The 22,864-nt window shown below is 33.1% G+C and overlaps 1 long non-coding RNA gene across 1 annotated transcript in view; it reads left to right on the forward strand.

Moving 5' to 3' along the window:
- The window catches only part of LOC119634588, a 168,566-nt gene that overhangs the window by 130,645 nt on the left and 15,057 nt on the right, over window positions 1-22,864 (forward strand). Inside the window, exon 4 of the long non-coding RNA XR_005246967.1 lies at window positions 19,955-20,121. This is a non-coding gene — a long non-coding RNA (uncharacterized LOC119634588). The remainder of the gene's footprint in view (window positions 1-19,954; window positions 20,122-22,864) is intronic.

Below are 22,864 nucleotides of genomic sequence, written 5' to 3' on the forward strand. Positions count from 1 at the left end.
TAAAAGTCAGAACGCTTTCACATATATTCCGGTCTTATAAGAATACTTATTGGCAAAAAGCACCTTTTAAAAGTTTCCTAATAATTTCTTAAAAAAAAAAACAAAAAAAAACAATTAGAAAAATAGACAAAAAAATTGATAATTTAATAAGCGCGGCGTATGTATGAAGAAAATTCCGATCAAAACAAATTGACGACAAATTAAATTGTCATCACTGATATAAATTGCAATTTGTATAACATTCTAAATAGTTAATTTGTATGTAAATATATATATATATATATATATATATACATATATGTATATTTGTGGAAAAAAAAAAACAATAAACACTCTGGCGTTCGTTTATTTAATTTAAAACAAAACAAAACAAAAAAAAAATAAATAAATAAATAAACAAAACAAAAAGAAAGAAAAAAAACGCAAATAAACTACAAACAGAATCATGCATAAATGCGATAAGCTTGTACAATATATTATAATTGTATTATAATTGGATAATTTTTTTTTTAGTCTTTGTAGTGGTAGACAGTTGTGCAGTAATAGATATACAAACCTACTTGTAGTTGCGTAGTTTATAACCATAGAGCTTAACCCCTAATCACTCATTCATATCATTCATTTTATGTGCACTTTCTCTCTTTGTCTCTCTCTCTCTCTCTCTCTTTCTCTCTCTTTCTCTCCTTCTCTCTATCTCCTTATCGTCCCCTTCTCCCATTCGCTCTCTTCCATTTGAGCAGCTCATCTTTCTCTCTCGGTCCGGCTCATTTAATTCATTAATATCTTTTACTCTCTCTGTCGCTCTCGCTCTGAACTCACCAATCTGTACTTTGTATTCTATAAATTAAGCAAAAACACAAAAAAAAAAAAAATCATGTCGCTAACATTACGACACGACTTAATTAGTAATGCGGTTCATTATATATTTGTGCTCGAGCGATAACATACACGCACATAAACACACACAAATATCTCTTATGGCATATAAATACTTCACACAAATATCTATATACAAAAAAGATTACCATAGAATTAGTATTATTATTAATTGAAAATGAAAAATTAGCTTTTATTTTATTTAAATCCTAATTAATAATAAATTTAATTTTAATTTAATACTATCAACTGTGTAAAGAGAAAATTTAATAAGAAAACAAAACAAAACAAAAAAAAAAAAAAACGAAAACATCAGAAAAAATATACCGTTAAATATAAAAATATACTAATATAAAAAAAAATAATTTTTGAAAAAAAAAAAAATTGAAATTGTTTTTATACCTTCTTATCACAATGCAGAACTTTGTTTATTCCGATCATAATGAATCGAAAGCTTTCATTATTATAAATTTATTATTCTGATTATCGTGTGACGTTACATTTATAGCTTAGGGTTTTAGTTTAAGCTTTTTTCTATAAAAAAATTTTTAATGAAATTCAGGAAAAACCTTTACATCTTTCCTTGGGCGCTGTTTCTTCTGCCACTTCCCCTCATTGTTTCTTTTCTACTCCGGCTTATAATCGACACAGGGCTCCCGTTCGCACTAGACAAAGCAAAGCTGTGAAATTATCGATGCTAGAAAAACGAAATTCTCCGTTAGTACACTCTGCTCGACTGTACATGTCTGCATTTTCTATTTTCGATATCGCAATCAATGATCTTGGTTTCCATTTAACTAACATTACCATATGCTATTTACGAGCGCGTGGTTTCTGTCGTTCGAGAGAGTATAATTCGAAATCTAAGAAGTCATGAGAAAGTTTTTTTTTTTTTTTAAACATTAGTCAATAGTCGAGAACACTTATCATGCTCTTATCTACATACTCAGGGTAACTGTATACATTCAAAGTTTTTTTCTTGCAAAGTGGACTTCTGTGAAAGGTTTGCCTTACTTAGTGATCAAAGGGGACCTGGACGTGGGGATTGCATCAGAGTAAGTATATTGCATGCGTTAGACTAGAGATTTCGAAACTGTGTGACATTTTTGGGAAAAACCTTCATCCTTGGTGCTTCTGCCTACAACTTTTATATAAAGAGTTGCGTTTGCAGGCAAATTAACGCTTGTTTTCTATAAGCGTTTTCTAGCAAAGCACAATTTTTTTTTAAATTAAAGCACATCTTTTCTGATAATTAGAAAGCAATATTTCTCAGCGAAATTTCGGAAGAAGAAATTTGCTTTAATATAAAAGCGCATCGAGACGCAAAATGTTGTTGCGTTGCATTGTGACAGCAACCGTTGCATTCATAACATGTTGCCAATGCTTACCTTCGCTTTTTTCCAAACTTGAAAACATCTTTGTATTTCGAGCCGCGTTTTTCATCAAACGAAAAAGTTTTACGAAAATCATTATAGAAAATGTATTAAATTCGGAAAGACTTCTTAACAAATTTGGAAAGTCTGGAAAGAGGCCTCCATGCCTCGACCATACCCGGCCGTTAGAAAAAGTAAGTTTGCTTGAAGAAAAGCGTTTTAGCTTATTGAATCTACAGTTCCTATTTCTTGCACTACTTCCCCAACTCGAAAGTGCAAGACTTCCTTGGGTAATAAAGCCAATGTTCTTGTTGGAAAAGTTTCACGGTAGAAATGTAATTTTGAATCGGATAACAGGGCGCAATTCTAAAATAAAGTCGAAAGACTAATTAAGAAACTTATCTGTTCAAATCCCTTCGAAGCCTTTATATGGTAACAAGGTCTATCTCCATAACGATAATAAATGAAGAATAATAAGTCCTTGCACACGAACAAAGTTGGCTTTACTAAAGTTGGAAGACGTCGGTTCACATAAGAACTCATTTCGACATAAGATTTCTTATGAAATGTAAGTCTTTACGGGGCAACATGATCTACTCTTCAATATTTATTATGAAAGTTGATTTAAAAATTGATTTTACATCTAAATTTATTGGACTAAATTTCGACCACATTAATCCCCTAAGGGGTCTCTGCCCTGTCAGACTTTTTATGAAATGTAAATCTAACTTGTAGTTTCTTCATAACCAAATTAAATGAATTTCTTTAGCAAAAAAAAAAAAAACTAAATTTTTTATATTTGGACCATATCGACCCATGTTTTGGACTTTCTGCCTTTGGACCTTTTTTAGTACTCTTAGAGGAAACTAAATGTAACGCAGCATTATGGGAGTTCGAATAAAGTACGCAATGGCTGGCATTGGTCAACCAGAACGTTTTTCATCGAATTGAACATTTTTTGTCCTATCGCTTCTATTTATTGTACAGAGAGACATCAAAATTTCTCAACGTGTTTCTACCTACTTATTATACACAGATCGAAAGATTTAGGACTTTTAATGCTATCAACAACAAGCAGATAGATGGACAAGAAAATCAATTTTGTAATATTTCTCATAAATGTTAAGCAATTTGTTTTCATAAAATAGTTGTGTATGTTTTTTTTTCTTATTTATATATATATTTTTTTTTCATTTTAATAATCTTGACATTCTCACAATTTATAATAATAATAATAATGAGAACGACGACGAGAACAACAATAATGGTAATAAAAAAAAAAAAATAATAATAATTTTGCAAACAATGGAATAAATGTAAATTGCAAATATTGATTATTTTCTTTTGTCCACCAATTCGAAATAACTCAGCCAAGTGAGTGGCACTTGTGCTAAACAAAATCTCAGGGACATGGAGCGACGATGGATAAACGTGTCTTAATAGCTATACGGATAACAAGTTCGTGGTCCGTGGATTATGGTGACATTTATGCGAGAGTAATAATAACGCAAAAGACCATAAGCAACACAGGTTTTGTTGCTCTTTGAATGATGTTGTTGTAGTTATTCTTACTGAATAATTCATACTTGCTATGCTTACGAAGTTGTTGCTTGCTTGTCATACAGAAAACTTCTTACACATAAAGTATTGAAAAACCATAATTATCTCGATCGTTACAGTTCCTTTCTCTCTCCGATTCTCAGGTGATCTGCACGGATGATGATGATGATGATGATGATCACGTTATATATATAAAAAAATAACTTCAATATTTAATCAAGAAAGATCCTGAAACTGCATTGAAAATGTATGCTTTAAAGTTTAACTTGTTTTTGTTATAGTTATTGGTGTTGTTGTTGTTGTTGTTGTTATGATTATTATTGTTATTGTTTCTCAGTTATATCGTTTGTTATCTGAAGATGATCGATCAATTGGTCGTCTAGTTTTTACTTCACTTTACTTGCTCACATGCGTTTCGTTGCTTAGCTTATCAGCCATAAATTATGTTAAAGCTTTCATCTATCTATACGCTGTACGGTAGTTGATTGGATCAGCACTTTAATTGAGACATCAAATTTTTACAACAAAATATTAAGAATTTGTAGTAAAACTAGCAGAAGAGCATTTAAAAAAACGTGTAAAAGCAAATAACAAACCTGTTCCATAAGAATAACAAAGAAAAAAAAAAAAAAACTACAAAAAAAAAGATAAATCAAATTTCTTTATTCCAGAACTTTTTTTTTTTTTCATTCTTGTTTTGTTCCTTTTGGAGCGCCACAAGAAGAGGTCGCAATATATTCTTTTTAGTTAAAAGCACAAAAGTTTTGTAATGAATGCAACACTCTCAGGTAACTTTACTGTCTCTGTCCATCTGTCCGTGCGCTATTAATACTGTAAAATTCGTAAACATAAAAATAGAAACTTGAAATTTTTTTTTGCTGGTCTTCTGATTCGCCAGCACAGGGATTGGATATAGGCGTAAATTGCTCGACCGGCTTCACAAATTTTGAATGATCTTATAATTATTTAAATATTTTGAAAAAATATTGTGAATAATTTCCAAAGCTAAGGTAGATTGGTCAGAGGCGCGACATGCCGACTTCAAGTTTAAGTATTCCATTGGCACGAGTTATCTAACATCAACGATCATGAATATGTTAAACCCCTGGTGCTCCAGGTTACTTATACCGCAGTATGATCCAGCAGTTCTCATAAAAGTGTGGCCTGACTTTTCCCTGGCCTTGGCCATAGCCAAACACTTTTCATTTCCGCCTACGAGGACAACTACAGGAAAATTAAATGCGTAGACCAGTTGTGTTGTTGAAGGACGACATTTTTCAATAGTTTCTTTTGCCTCTTTCTATGTGACTTGCAATCAGATACGTTAGGTATAGAATTTTTAAATAAGATTTGTCATCTAAAATTTCGCGTCTTAACTGAACTATCAAAATGCAACTGTCATTGCGGTAACAAGTAAAGACCTGGACATTTACATTATCTGCACCTTCGGTGTCTGCGGTGTAATTGGAAATTTCTTTCGCCGAAAGTGCAAGTGTTCGACCCTTGGTGCATTATCGAGCATTGTTGGTTAATCGTATTCTCCTTGGCCTTGAAAAGTATTAGAGAATCTGCCATAAAAAGTTCACTCGGTATTTTTGTTTGTTAACTGACTTTTTTTGCATTAAACCAGGCCTGAGACTGTGAAGATGCGTAGATGAAGGGATCTGGTCCGAGCCTTGAGAGTTCGGCGTGCTAATGTACAATTTTCGGTTACAAGGGTAACCATTGTTGCCCGATTCGTTAATTAACACATTCTGCTCTTCATGTTCTTTTTTTTATAGATTTTATTGGTTTGCACTTTGTATTGTTTCTTTATTAAAGCATTATGTGTGTGATATTTTCCATTATAAAATATTCAGTTCATTCAAGTACAACAAATTGTTATCGTCGTTCTGCACACGGATTGCACATCGTACGCAGGCAAGCGATTAAATCAATCAAAATAAATTTAAATAATTATTATTAATAATAATAATAATAATTTATTATGTTTTAATCAATGTACTCTGTTGCAATAACCAGATTATCGCTGAAGGCATAAACTGATACGAGGCACACATACATACAATGAGTACATTATCTATCAAAAAGCAATTAAAATTTAATTAATTGACAAATCAATAGTTAATCAATACACTGAGACGTTGTTCATCTTATTAAAGACTGAGATTAATGAACAAAGAACGACTGAACGATTGAAATCAAAAATTGTGCTAAACTAGCTTTATATGAATGCTAAGATTTAGCTCTAAGCGATTTAAAACTGCTTCGTCAAAAATCACCTGTTGACTCAGCAAAGCGACGGTTATCATAATTTCGCAAATTTTCTTTCTATTCAATGCTATCAAGCGATAAGTGAAAAAAAAAAAAAAAAACGGCCGTTCATGATCTGATCTCTCCTCCCCACTGCCTTCACTTCACACTCTCTTATCAGCAGTGAATTAAAAGTCAATTAATTAAATTGGAAAACACTATGACAATCATATTTAATTGCATACGAGCGCACTTGATCATCACACTAACATGCAATCGGTTTTTTTATTTTTGTCGACTTGAACTGTCACTCAATCAATATTCTAGCAGAAAAAAAGAAAACAACAAACGTAGAAAGTATAATTTAAGGTCAAAGGAAAAACACATTAAGTGATTACGTGAAAGCGTCACTTTATTTAGAATACGAAAAAAAAAAAATAAAAATAAAATAAATATAAATAAATAAAAATAAATAAATAAGCCATTCAAACATTACCCGTATTCAACAATTTAAGGGGTTATCAGTGATTCTATTGGACTTGGAATTAAACAATTTTTTTCTTTCATATTTTTTATCAGCAACGTTCAGCAATGCCGTATAGCATTTATGTACAAAAAGGAAAATATTTCGAATTTTAAATCTATTTTAAAATTTTTATTGAATTTCTTATTAAAAACGAACTTAGACTTTCTTTTGCTTTCGTATTTAATGGTATTGTCTTCTTGACTTATGGGTTTATCCTGAAAACAAACAAAAATCCAAGCGATGCCAGAAGTAGACCATAGGACTTGACATAGTTTCTTTTCACAAGCTGCTGACTGGCTTATATCTAAAATATAGTTAAATGTTCCACAGCGAGTGTTCAGGCATTTTCGATTACTATAGGACAAGGTATGATATCAATGATCCTATCCATAGATTGTGGTACACGTTTTAATGAGAACAACAACTTGAGCGACTTTATCGTCAGCGCTTGTACCATGAAGTCGAAGAAGACCTTGTTCGGCCCGTTTGGGGATCAGCTTAATCCCGGATGTTTTCATATTTAATGTTGTTCTAACTTTTATGTTCAAGTATAAATGTATGACGTCAGTAATACCATACTTAGGAGGAGAGTATTCTAACTATTGAAAGCACACGAATATTGAAAATATGTAAGCCGAGTATAACATTCGTTAGAGCAAATAATAAAAAAGCCTTGAAGTGCAGAAAAGAAAACCTTTAAGTGACAATTCAATGGCGAGTATAAGCCCACCGTTTTAAGGGTCTCTGAATTCGAAGTCGCGATATCATGTCTAACATAACATTGCCAAGTTATATGCAGTGCCTAATACAGTCGTTAGAACCCTCGCGTAGAATTGTAGGTAGTTTGTTACGAAAACCGCCGCTTGGAAGAGTTTAGTCCGTGGTAATTACGAAGGAAGCTTGAAAGTCTTATTTGCCATAAGGGATAGCATTCTATTTTGACACTGATCTTTAGTAATAGGCGGCGAATCTAATCAAGTGGTTTCACTAAAATAGTCGGTATTCCGGTTCCTGTTAAGTACTTTTTCTCCGCATGGCGCGATACTTAAAAATATAAAAAACTTGTTTACGGCAAACTGCGCAACTACCGGAGAAATTAAATGCGTCTCTTCCAATTGTTCGATGTCCGATGAAAGCATGCATGTGCTAATCAACAATTTTTGATTGGGATAGGAACAGGTCGATATTTGCTAGCATTCAAATGGGGGGCACGAACCTTATTTAAATGTGAATTCAAACAATAATAGCGTCGCGTTTCTCATTAGTCACTTATCACATTAACGTGAAATAGTAGTAGTAGTAGTAGTAGTTGTAATAGTTGTGTTGTTGTTGTAATATTCACAGTAGCCCTTAATGCTACACTTTACTGTTTATGCATACATATACGTATATATATGTATATATATATATATATATATATATATACATTTTACCATGTAATTACAGATGCGAACTAAGTAATTAAATGCTATTTACTTGGAATAAATTCAGGTAATTAGGTATTAAAAAGTAATGATAATAATAGCATTTCCATCTCATTTACTTGTTTGTTCACGTTTATGTCCATGTCCGTATGTAAGTATATGTGTACGTAAATATAATCATTAAAATAGTTATGTGGTACTTTGAATTTCTCGCTCTCTTTACTATCTACGTACGTACGTACGTACGTACTTAAGTGCTACACTTTAATATATAATTTAAATACAAATTTATGCGTTGTTGTGGATAGACGAACACAGTGTGTATTATGTTTTTGAATTGTTTTGTGTGCTTTGGTCAAAATCGACTTCGAGAAAAGCAACCACCTGAATATCAACTTCCAACTAAAGCTAAAGAAAACGCAAATGCAAATTCAAATAAGTAAACATATAAACGCACACAGCGCCTATATATAAATAAAACTATATAAATTTTCGTAGTAATTGTTAATTGAAAAACATTTGAAAATGTTTTGAATTTGTGGTAATTAAATGTATGCACATGTAATATTCTGCTCACACTCGCCTCAGACGGTATATTAAGTTCAGTAGAGTAGTTGTAACGCTTAGACGATGCATATTTGATTTAAATGTTCATAGATTTATATATATATGTGTTGTGTATAAGTATATAATATACATAATGATATCCATAATAGTATACATATGAGTATACATATACACATGCATGTACATATGTATATAGATGTACGTATACGTATGCATGCACGCATACGCACATATGTATATATATATATATATATATGTTGGTCTATGCATATAAAACACTTTTCTTCTCTCTCTCTCTCTCTCTCTAATGCACAGCAGACAAAGTTTTTAAAGGCCTAACAAATTCGTCTTCAGTGACCATATATATACCATATTATATGCAGTTTTTTTTTGTTTTTTCTTTCTTTGTTTTTCGTGCAATAATCACTTTGAATTGTAATTGGAACGTCAGATAGGAAGGCAGACAGACATTTATGAGCTTTGTGCGCTTTGATGTACGTAAAGTTCTTTGCTTTTTGCTGCCTTTTATAACCGACACTAAGTAATATAAGCGTATATTGGATTTTCTATTTCACTTACATTTGCTTTTATTAATATAATATCATAAAAAAAAAAAAAAAAATGTATAATAAAAGTCTCAAGTATATAAATCGGTTTAATTATATCCATTTACGTCCTTTCTGTAGTGCTTAGTAATTCTCAAAGCTAAAGCAATGCGTAAGTAAGAGTAATGCTCGATTCTTGTTACGTTCACGGTTTTGCCGACAATATACGTAAAGGTGGGCTAATTCCACTCGAAAACACGCTTTCTGTTGCGAAAGAAAGTCCTCCATAATACTGCGAAAATCTGAAAAAAACTATCGAATTCACGATTGATTTGTTAGGCCCTTGCCTGTCGGCTATTGAGGCGAAACGAAAATCATCAACTTCTCCATAGATATCGTCGATGCAATCTAGGTCTACTATAGATTTCTTATGTTTCATTCGATCATTCATTTCTTCTCAGCGGCATTCAATTCAAACGATCATTCAATGTTAAGCAATAGACTCTCACAAGCGTAGTGTATTAAGGTAAATTAATGTTGCTGATGTGGGTGCCGGGTGTGTGTGCAATGAAAGTGCTGACATATTCATTTGAAAAACTCTTCACATAATTTCATTTTCTTTTTTTCTATTATTTTTTCTTTTTTTGTTTTTTATGTAAATGATAAATTTTCCGTAGAATTTTCAAGTCAATTAAGTATTTCAATTTAACTGTATTTCTATGTCTGCATTAAATAAACGCAAACAAACGCACATACACACACACACTTACTCGGATTCGGCAGTAAAAATACTTCTTAATCATATTTAATGTTTTATAAAAATTCTCACAATTTTAAATTTATTTAAGGAAATTTTCTTTTGAAAACGCAAGCAGAAATTGTGCGGTTTGTAAACAAACAATTGTACGAAAAACAATTCGACCAAGCAGACAGACAAACAGACGAACAAACAAACCACTTTGCCATCATAATCATAATTTTGATAATTTTGCGTTGCTTTTTTTCTTTCTCCTCTTGCTATATATATAGATATATGTATATATATATATATCTTTTCTACGATATAAATACACCTTTCAAAATATGGCTAAAATTTTTTATTTTTAATGAGTTTTTGGCTTTTTAATGGTATTATTATTATCATTATTATTATTATTGTTGTTGTTATTGTTGTTGTTGTTGTTATTTAAATGAAAGAAAAATATTGTTAATACATAAATTTTTTCAAAAGAATAAATAGCACCTGATGTTTGCGTTCGAATTCTGTAGAAAACATAAAGAAAATTAAGAGAAGTGTTTTAGATGATCACGTCAGATCGCACAACAGGTCAAAGCATTGGAATGAGGAAATGAGTCTTCTTTTTTTCTTCTTTTTTTTTAAGTCTTAATAGTCTCAATAGTCATAATATGAAGTAAGTGTATTGGTAATAGAGAAACACATTCGTGTGTTTGTATCTGAAATGAATAGTTACAAGTTTGATGGCAGACATGGTGCCTAAGGTCAGCTAGATCGTATGTCTGACTTTCGCTTGAGATCGTTGACATAATGTAGGCACCAGATAGCCTTATCAACGTTACAAGCTTACGGCGTTAAACAGAAAAGTGCAAGGAAAAACTTTTGCTAGCTTTAATCTAATTAGAGAGAATAGCCGGCAGCAGACTGCGGCATGTCAAGCAGGCAAAACTCCTTTTAGTCACGATGCATATCTTCAACTACATTCAATCGGTTGAGCCATCTAGATGCCATTACTAATGACCATGAGACTGGCGCTAGCTAAGGTGATTGCCTGACCCACTTAATGGCTAAGCTTGTTGTTTTTTGTCAAGAAATTTTGTTCACATAACGACCCTAAACATAGCGTTTTAAAATTGAAATTCGGAATTTTGAAGAATAATAATATACATATGAACATGTACAGGTCCGTAAATAGCTTGTGCTCCACATCATTTTCAAAATATTCTGCGTATATTCTTCAGAATCATCGGATCAATGTATTATATATACATTGTATATAATACCCATAACTAAGCGGCGAAATTCGACTGCGCCTGGCTGCTACACCAGTTAAGATAGAGAGTTCGAATTCAGTTTCAAAAATTTGCGTCGAATATTGACTTTGGTCTTCAGTTTTTTCTACTCAAAACTTTGAAGAGCAACTAAATAGGTCTACCAACAGAGGACTACCATAAAAAGGATTGGTACGCTTATATACCTGCCAGTGTTGTGCTCTATATCTTCGAAAGTCTGCTTTTAGTGTTTAGAAGCATCAGGGTTCTCAAGATAATCATCAATCCTAAGATGCATATTTTCATGTTTTCAAGTTTTTAATGATTCGGAAAAAAAGTGGAAGACCTTGGCTGCGAAGTTTTAATGTACTCATCGTGTAGTTTGCACTTTGCTCCGTCCCACCAATCAGGAAGCCTCTAAGAATCGCGACGTAGAAAGTCCCTAAGAATCACTTGTCCTAAAAATGTTCATAATGCGGTGGTTTTATCACAAAAATGGCACAAATAGCACGAATGGCATCTAATTCGTTAAGAAGAAGTAATAAAACCAAAGTGCATTTGAATGGTGATGAAAAACGGCGCGAACTTTTTCCTTTCGCCTCTAACAATCGATTTGGGTTAGCATAAAAAACTAAGGATTACTAAGGTTAAATTTTTTCATAATAAAATCATATGGGTTTAGAGATCGGACCTATCGAAACCAATTTTTCCTTCGCAAATGAATCCATTCCGCCGTAACAGTTGATCTAAGTACCATCTACATAGATTGCCGTAGTCAGTTACAAACATGGGCGTATGAGCCCTATGAGTATAGAGTGATTATACGCATGTTGATCTTCTAAAGGCTTAGCTTTTTTTCAATTACCTAAAAAGTATGGAATCATATCCTGCCAAAGCCACACATACGAAATAGTCGCCACAAAAAAGCATACAAGACGTTACGGAAAATGTTTTCCCAAAAAGGGTTTAACTGCCTACCTTGAAAATATATTACGCAATTTGACTCTTTGATTGCAATCATTAAAAAATTTAATTTTATAGGAAATTAATAAAAAAAATTATTATTGAATTTTTCGACTTCCCTTTCAATCCTCTGCAATTGCAGATGATCGTTGGTCAGCAGGTGTAAATGAATGCGCAAAACAACAAAAAAAAAAAAAAGGGAAAATTCGTATTACATATGATGAGGCAGTGTGTGAAATGGGATTACGCTGTGGTCCTTTGTTTATTTCCATTTATTTCTCCCTTTTTTTTGTTTTTTTTTTTTTTGTTTCTTGCAATAATGTTACGTTCGTTATTAATTATAAACAAGTGGGCGCTTATTATTAGCAATAATAAGAACTAAGCACTAACGAAATGATTATAACGATATTCGGATAAAATGCGAAACATTACATACAAAATATCTTCATTCATAAAAACTTTTTAAAACATATATACATGCACGTGCACACATACATACACGCATACATACATACAAACAATTCTATATTCTATAGAGCGTAGAGTAGAGCGAACATTGAAACGTTATTTAGTTTAGTTGTCGATATGAGTGAGAGTGAATTACAATGCACCGCCTCACAGTTGGGGGCGTTGACCACATACAGCGTCACTCTATAAGAAACAATATTTGATTGGACAGCTAATGGGTTTTCGATATCAACGCACCACGGAACGCATTCAAAATGATAACTGAAAACAAGCGAGCGATACAAGCGAAACTCTATACACAGTTCAATTCAATTCAATTGCTGTTGTTCTTGCCATTGTGGTTATAGTTAAATAAATTTTTTTTCTTTGCTCGTAATAAAAAAAGAAAACACATTCATAAGCATTCAAAATGTTATAGAACAGCTAACAAATGTGCTCCATCGACTCAGGCGCGCATATCCGACCATTAAATGGAAATAACATTTAATTGCTTGCTGTTGCTGCTGCTGCGCTCCCCTTTCAACTCCATTTACCCTTACACAAATCTCCTTTACATTTACATGGACTTGAGATCGACGTTTTTCAGCTGGTTATTATAAGCCCTATTAAGATTTTATTGGTTTGGTGTACGCGAACGATTTGATTATTGACATCAACGCCGCTGTTTGTTAACATTCGTAAATCCGTCTTCTCTGCTTGAAATGTTTTCTTCAAAACGAAAGGAAAAAAGAATCTTGATTTTTATATGAATAAATGTGCGTAAAGAAGTCTTGGCCCCACACACGACTACCTGCGGTTTCGATGTTTTTTGTAGATCAAATTTGATCTAATTAATAATCAACACGAAGCGATTAAATTTTCTTCTTTTTTTTTCGTTTTCAAAAAAAAAAAAAAAAAAAAAAAACGTAAACTTTCTCAGTTTATTAATTGGCGAGACAATCAATTTGACATATTTTTTCAGATTTTTATGATCGTCAGCACGAAAATGAAAATCTGTTCAATTTGTCGCACGGCTTGTCATCTCCGGACAATACACGTTATCTGCATCAATTTAAAGATAAGAAAGGTGATCTTTTTTAAAAAAGTTTTCTCTTATAAAAAACCTTTAGCCTATTTTTTGCTTCAATCACATTAATCGTATAAAACCGATTATCGAAAGAAGTACGAACATGACAAGACATCTGAAAGAGTAGCCGAGTAGGTAACAACCATACCGTGAGTCAATTTTCGCGAGTTAAAATCTTAGTGCGCTAGAGTTTACCTTGCTCGTAGCTATATTGAGTGTTCAGTTGGCGCGCAGACCCACTAACCGGCAATCAATTTCCTATATCTTTCCTATATTCACTGCTTCTTTCTGGCCGTCGCCGAGCTACGCTAACAGGCGACTGAGTAATTGGTCATTTAAAGAAAAGAAAAGTAAGACAGACAGACAGACGGATATAGACAAACCAATTCAAAATTTTTATCTTTTTATTACTCTCTTTATGGCGTATGATTGTATGAATTAAGAATGAATTTTCAATATTCCTGTTCCTTGTACTCTACCGGTGAATCGTATAAGCTAACTATATATACCGACGCATATTTTTTTTTTTTTTAATTTCGGTTCCGTTTTTTTTCTTCTCAGTGTATACGCAAATAAATGTGTAAACTTAATGTCATACACACCTGACGTGCTGAACATACATAAATAGGCGCCACATAATGAGAAGCAAAACGAAATTAATTTTTTGTTGAATTACAATTCGTAACAGTGGTTGGGCCTTTAACTAATAATTACCTTATATAGCTGGTCGTTAAATAACTTAAACTCATTATATGTGAAATGTTTACAAAAGAAAATAGAGAACAATCAGTAAAAAAAAAAAAAAAATGGAAATAAAACTAAGAAAAAATGAAAAAAACAAGCGTGACTCCATCATAAATCTAACAGTTATAATATCAATTTGTGTCGCTTGTAATTACCAAAGATTTTCAGTTAAAAAAGCGAAGCCATGATTTCCAGTTTTGTAGCCATTAACGTCATTAACAGAACATTGTACCCAATCATCTCATAAAATGGATATAATTCCCATCACCGAAATACTTTGAATGGACTTTAGATTATTCCCCTCCTAGATAGTCGCTTGGACTACCAAGTCGCAAAAAACTTGGACCGACACCGTACATGCACTATGTTCCATCACAATTAAAACTGAGAATATTTTAAATCCCACTAGACATAAATTTAAGCGAAGAAAAATCTTTAAGAGAACCCGAAATATTAACCACAAAACCCCATTCATTGTGCTTTCGCCGAGTGAAGCAATCTTGGAGCTGTATAACAAGCGGTAGAGCTTACTAAGAAGAAACTAAATTTAGTACTTGGAAGAAAGCGATGAAAAATTTGAAAACTACGGCTCAGCCAATTTTCGAAAAATATTTGGATGAATCCGTTAAGTTATTCACTTTGACGACGACAATACGGATAATTGGTGAATAATACATTAAGAGTTCTTTCGTACCGAAAATGGATGAGCAAGTGTAAGAATATTTTTATAATGAAGCGTCAGAGACAGAATCCGATCTGACAAAAATTACTATTATCACAAGTAAAAATATAAACTTACGCAGGAATAAATCTTTATGAAACTTAGCAATAGTATGCGGCGCACTTGGCTGTACTGCGGGCATTACCCTACGCTTTTTAGGGAATGTCTAGCTTAAAGGTTAAGTAGCTCTCTCTTTTCTCTGGTGCAAGATTAACTTAGGTAAGTAAATCTCTGCGAATAGGTTTTTTATTTTAGTTACAAAAAATGTTTTTTCAAACACGACGACTGCCGAATTGATGTGCTATACATCCTGTCATTAGAGAATTTATGCAATTGTCGTTATTATGTTGATAGCAAAGCCCAAGTACAAACGTAACCGCCGTAGTCATATTTTAGAAAGAATTTAGTGAAAAAATTCCAAGAAATTGTAATCAAAAATTTCAATCTTTTCATTCTGTTGCCAGCTGTTATTATAATATAAATACATATATATACACATAGATATATATATTTTTTTAAAATTAATTTGTTTTGAGATTTCTGTGTTAAAGATGACTTATACAAGTTTGTAGGAATGTGACGTATGAACGTATGTGAGTAGACCGCTATGTCGCACACGTTGTGCAGATTACATGCATGCATCTGTTTGTTTGACTTTTAATGTAATTTTCGCACTATTTTGACATGAATTAAATTAAAATATAACAGCAACAACAACAACAACAATAGCAATGAAGTGAGCGAAAAAAAAAAAAGAACAAAACTTACATGCATTGAAAACGAATCTCTGGGCTGTGTAGTACACATTCAAGCGCACATACATTCACAATTTTAATCCGAACAATTTCAAGGAATTGTGCATATCAACCGCGTCGGCACGCTCCGTTTCGGCCCACAATTAATTTTCCCTATGAGTTTAATAATAACAATAATAACAGCAGCAGCAATGATTACAACGATGATGACTGAGATGATAATGATTCAATTTACTGAACAAAAAAAAAATTTTTTTTTTTTTTTATATGTGAACTGCATTTCGAACAAAAACAAAAAATGCTTCTACTATTTTTTCGTTCTTTTTTTCTTTTCTTAGTTTGTAATTTTTTCTTTTTATTGAATGGAGACGAAATAATGTTTTCCAAATCATGAGAAACGAAAGAAGAGAAGAAGAGAAAAAAAACTTGAAAATTGAAATAAATAAAAAATTTGTCTGAAGATCACAATCATTGTGCCGTTGAATTGTCCTATAAGGTGGTGTTTGGGGTGCTAATGCAATGCAGTCAACCGACAACTACAGCCTACTTTTTTTTAGTAGATCCTATGCAAAGTTAGCTATGGGTTTTGTATGACAAGTACTTGGAAGGTGTTTGGGTGAAAAGATATCTTTCTTGAGTTTTTTTTTCTTTTTTTTTTTTCATTTTATGTTCACTTAAATGATGATGTTATGTCTTCGTTGCCGTAACAGTTACAAGACAATTCACTTTTGTGCGAAATTAAGTAGCATTTGCAGTCACGCGTAAATCACGCTTCGCCAGAAACTCTGACACACTGAGTACAAAGAAAAAAAAGGATAAAAGAAAAGAGAAGCAAAAAAAAAAAAAAAATTCTGTTCAGTCCATGTGCATTCATTTACAATCTCTTTTCACTCTCTCTCTCTCTCTCTCTCTCTCTCTCTCTCTCTCTCTCTCGCCTTCTATATACGCTCATGGACGTATTGCATTTCCCCTTCGGTCTGTATATTGGAGGCTATAACTAATTACATTCGCAATTATTTCATGTTTTGGCCAATTTAATGGGACAAATTTATCTGTATGGTGTCATCTACTTAGAATTGATAGTTGTGCAGTCGCACACAAACATACATATGCACATAGACAAGCGCTACCATGTCTGTTATTGCAGATGTACATGGAACATGGAGCACCAACACCAGACACAACCCACACATCGTCACGTATACAGTGGAATATATTAAAAGAAGGAAATTCTCGTTGCCACGAAATCAAATGCAATTTAAAAATGCAAATGGAATTATTCTTTTAGACTTTACTGTACCAAATGCAAATTACAAACACTGCAGTTTGAAAGTCTCTAACAATTTGCAAAAGGTTTATATTCGTTCGTAGGTTTTAATGTTAACAAACGCATGTACTTTATAAATTGTACAGACATAATGACTGCAGTGAAAAAACTCGGTTAAAACTCACTTCGAATATACCAAAGAACTGTTAAGTCCTCTAACTATCTTATCCCATAATATCGAAATTTAGAAAACCTTTAACGTTTGCTAGAAAGTTCATCAAGCAACTTATTCGTCTTAGTAAACTTCCATGAAAAATTCATAGGGACTGACACTTTCCCAGTTGTAACTGCTTTTTGGATTGTCTGTCCGGTGGATGGGATTCAATGTCGTTTGGCTGAGATGAACCTATGAACAGTGTGAACTACCTAAATGTAGGGAGAGAGAAACAGAAAGATAGTGGGGTAGGGAGAGGGGAGAGGGAGACAAAGATACTTTATATTGAGATAAAATCTCAAGGTCATATCGCCTTCAACTACTTTCGATTAAGATCAGATTAGCAGCAATGACTTGAAAGAGACCCACCAGTTGTCTACACGCCAACCGGTTTGGAACCATTTTCAATAGCCCTTCATGAAGCGACTTAAGCATCTCTCTCCTTCGTGCTTGTCCTTCTGTCCTGATCGCCTAAGTCTCCATTCCATGTTGTGCATAAGCTAGCAATTTTCGGGGTATATTGATGAAATTAAATATTCTTTCGACATAATCATGAAGCAAATGGCAAATCCGTGTGAGTGGGGCCACTTTCATGCCCATTCTTTATGGAACCCATAATGTGGGCATAGGGTATTTAAAGATCGATCCCATCAATTGATAACTGTTTAAATCATTTTAACGATAATTTTCGACAGATAGTGTTACTAGTCAAGCTGCTGAGCTATTTCGGATATTGAAGTAAGCGAAACACTACTTGCACAGTACATCGAGAGATTATAGTCGCTAATTACAATGTCCGCCGATTTACAGATTTTTTTCGATGCCGCAGCAAGCAGGTTGCTAAATATATCGTATTCGCGCAAGCGGTGGGTTCACGACGAAAAGTACGATATATTTTTTGTGTATTATCAAAACCCAGTCAAACCCGGTTTTTTTCAACTCCTACTCCGGTTATTCAATTCGTAATTGCGAACTCTCTGCAATCGTTATATAGAAATGAAAGCACTATACTGTTGATCTCACTACAATGGTATTAAAGCGATTGTTAATGAATGAAACTATTTGTTATGGCATTGATGCGATGACGATTCTTATTTTCTGCTGCCTAATGACTGGTTGTTAATTCTTCCAGAGTTTTTGTGTTTGTTTTTCTGGCAATTTTCAGACTCTTCTCTAATTTGAACTTTGCAAGCAAATAAATTACATAAGCAATGTCTTACATAAACATTCGATACAAATACATAACAGTACCAATACCATAGATTTTCATCATTATTCTCATGCTGGAGAATGTTCGCCTTTTGTATCTTTAGTAGCAAGTGCCGTTTGACAAGATGTGCATAAAACACAAATCACAAAAGAGAACAATATTTCGTTTCTGGAGGGTTATGTGCTGGGGAGCCTTTATACCAGAAAAAAAAAAAAAAAAGAAATCAATAAAAAGCCCATTCTCTTCTCTTCAATTATTCTCTGCTCGTATGTTTTCTTGTTAACTGCAATTTTGAAAATAATTTCTTCTGTTTTTTTCTTACTTTGCTTTTCATTCTCTCATTCAACGTAGCAAAAAAAAAAAAAAAAAAAAAAAACACATCCTTTACTTCGTTTGAATAGATAAGTCTGTCCTTTGCCTCTTCTCATTCCGTAACAAATACAGTCAAACACCGGCAATGTATATACAAATATATAGTGCATATATATATATGTATATTTAAATAATAATGTTCACTACCATGAAATTACATTTTCATTGTTCATCTCTTTCTTACTCGCCTACATGATACACAAATAACACACAACCATTTGTCTACAATTCTCTTACCAAACCATTTCATTTTCATATCTGTATTGACACCTTAGCAGCCTTCTCCGCAACCACTACTACTATCACTAGTACTACTACTACTACTACTACTACTACTACTATTATTATTATTATCATCATCACTACTACTATTACTGCTACTGTCACTTGGCTGGATTGTCAGTAGCAGCGCCTGAGACACAAACACACACACGCACGCACGCATACAAGTGAAGAGGAAGAAAAAAGTACTTCTCATATTTGCCCCATAATTTAGTTGCAGTTACCAACAGTTCAAGTACTTTTTAATTGGATTGTTCGTTTTGCTGATTGCCGGCCTATTTAACTGACTTTTTACATTTATGCACACAACCATATACGTGAACTGATTTTCTCCCTTGAAAATATATATGTAAACGATGTGTTGATTGCTCTGTTGAATTCCTCCATAAAGCCTTACCACACACACAGCACACACACAGCACACACACACACAAACAAACATACACCTACATACACATTCAATTGCCATAAACTTGGCATTCTGAACTTTTACAATTAAATTACTTTGCTATCCTTGTTGTGGTTGTTATTGCCGTAGTATACATCCCCACGCAAACGCTTACAAATATCTATCTATTTTTATACTCTTAGTTATAAGTCCAACCCCGTTATCCTCCCATCCTTCTTTTCCACCATTTTAGATATTGTATGCATGTGCGTCCTGTATGTGTTCGTTTGAATATATACACAAGTACATTGCTAGGAGTATATGCACTGATGTATTAAAGTCAAGTCTTTTTCCTTTTTTTTTTTTTTTATAGGTTTAATATCAAGGATATTATGCGGTGGCGATATCCTACATGATTTTACGTTTTTTCATCAGAGTTATCAGCGCTAACATCACAGAACTTTAGTTAACGTAGCAAGGTTTTTGCCTTCGATGCTATTTAGATTCAAGGAAGAACGAGAAAAGTTACTGGACCCAAAGGTATTTAAAAAAAAAAAGAAAGTCAGTCTCAATGCATGCTTTTTATAATTTTCAATCAATTTTTTTTTTTCCTGTATTTTTTATTGAAATCTTTCGAATTTTTTTCTCTCTTAATCGATTATAAATCTCAAGTCAGCCAACATCAGAGTAGACTCATAGTATCCTATAATTTCGGTGATTGCGAAAGCGTTGCAGAGAGCATAACTTTCATAGTTTGAAAAAGATTTGTAGCCCATTAGGAGGTTGCGAGTCATTTTTTCAAGTAGTAATGATAGAATCATAAACCAGGTATGAGGGATTTTTGATAGAAAACGATCACTCTCTCAAAAGAGAAAGAAATAGTTTTGAAAAAGATCAACAGTTGCTGTTAGTTATAAAATTAAAGGCTTACTTACCTGAATCTATATACGCTCCACTGTTGGCTTATATCTGAACCAAGGATTGTTCAAATTGTATAAAATAGGGCCTAAATAAAATTTTTGTTTAAAAGCAAGCTTTACTTTCAGGGTTGATATCAAGTAGCCGTTCTCATAGCAATTTTGTCTCTACGAAAGTTCAAAGGTAAAGGGCCAAAGTCACACTATTGGATGAATTAAAGCAATAGAACATAAGACTTATACGCAAGACCAACATGACTAGCGTTATGCGCAATGGATGAAATGATAGCCATTGGCCATTATATCAGAAGGCTACCTACCTTAAGGTTTACAGCAGACAATATGCGGACTTGTGAAGTGTGTACACAGCGTACACTTTTCCCAACTTTAACTCTTAGATTTATTTGGGAAAAAGTTTCTCAAAGAAAAAAACGTCATAGGTGATGGAGCTACGCTACGTTAATTCGAATCAAAGAAAAACCTTAAAAACCCTAAAGCATGCTATATGTATTTCTAACACCCACGATATGATTAGTGAAGCAAGGATCATGCAATTGGTTAGATGAGGTTAACTTGTAGTACATTATGAGCTGCTTCAATCCAGTCAAACCGTCAACCGGGAAGTCGGCTAATGCAATTAAGGCGGAACTATCACAATTTACCAAAAGCTTGGTAGGTTTTGATAATGTATTACGTACGCTACACTACATACCATGGGATATTAATAGTAATAATCTTATAAGTTGATAGACTTTATTGTATTTTTTTTACGCTTTAACGTAAATACCGTTGAGTTTCAAATAAACACATGTCAAGCAGCTGTAAATAGTTTCTTGCCTATATCATGCCTGAGTGTGGGTGAATTACTTTCAAACTACAACTTTTTAGATGATCGTCGAAGTAATGAGTATAGGTGAAGTTAGTGTTTCCGGACGTACAGACGGCCAGCATGGCTGGCGAACATGCTTAAATCGAACAGCAGTAAGAGCATGTACTTGTTCTCCGTATTCCTGATTGTTGCCAGATGTACGGCGAACCTATTAACCTCATAAAAATATAAACTTCCATTTGCATACCTATGGTATAAGTGCTTTTGGTGTGCCTCGTTTATTATTTATTAAATCTCTAATAAATGACCACAAAAAGTTTATTTAGGTTATTCTTAAGTTTTTTCAAGCATTTCTAGTTGTGTGGTCGTTTATAATGAAAAGGAAAAATACTCATACCGCTTGCAAACTTTTGTGGCCAAAATATCTTTCCGAAATCGTTTAAATACGTGCGTGGAAAATTTTTATTTAACGGGCTTAAGCACAGAATATACTGAGAAACTTTACCGTTGTAATTTATCAGTAATAAGTAAGAAATCCAAACTTATTTATTTGAAGTTGAGCTCACATTGTATTGCGGGAGTGTCCTATGACCTATTCGGCCTTTTTTTAACATTGATTTGCTTGCAAGAATTTCCAATATTTTTATCAAATTTCAAATCGATTTCTTCACCTGTATGAGGGGAAGAATGTTCGCCGTAAATGGGCAGACGGACCGTTTGGCAAAAAAAAGCAATAAGAAATAGTGTCGCAGGAAGAGACATGACTGGATCGAGTCATAATTTTGAACTGATCAACGGATGTATTTCTAAAAGCTCCTTTTCTGGTTATTGCAAACGTTTGGTGGATGAAATAAAATCCCTAACGTTTTGGTGATGGGCATTGAAAATTTATGAGGAATTTCTGAAACTTTTCTTCTTTTGACCGATATGGACGCATCGAGTAGTAATGCTCTCGAGCTTTTGTTTCCTCATGGGTTAAGCTTGAAAATTTTTTCCTATAGGAGCTTATTGTTATTCGTTTCATTCTCTACTTTTTCTTCCTTCTTATTTTTGTACATTCCTTTTTTTTTTTGTTTTGGATGAACGTTTTGTTAAAAATTAATTGAAAACAATTTATCAAATTTATAACATCTACTGGTTGAACGAACACCTACAGAGGTTAATTAATTTCTTTTTCTTCTCTATAAAATAAAAAAAAAAAAAAAAAAAAAAAAAAATAAAGCAAAGGGAAAACTATACATTTTCACTTGCTTTTTATTTTAATTTTAACCCAAAACAAAATGGAACAATTTTCGTTGAATGGATAGACGGAGTTAAGACATGAAGAGATATCCCTCATTGCTTTTGTTACGATACCAGTACCAGTGGATGTGTTCATCTGCGTACACACATATATACATAAGTATATATGTGTTATAAAAATGCTGCTGTGATATAATTTTTATTTTATTTGCCCCCCATTATAAGGATAACAAACACATTTACTGTTACAGCAAAATGAAACCTTGCCATATAACATTATATACTAGTTACAGTT

This window comes from Glossina fuscipes, unplaced genomic scaffold, assembly GCF_014805625.2.
Source record: "Glossina fuscipes isolate IAEA_lab_2018 unplaced genomic scaffold, Yale_Gfus_2 3, whole genome shotgun sequence".
Taxonomy (NCBI): domain Eukaryota; kingdom Metazoa; phylum Arthropoda; class Insecta; order Diptera; family Glossinidae; genus Glossina; species Glossina fuscipes.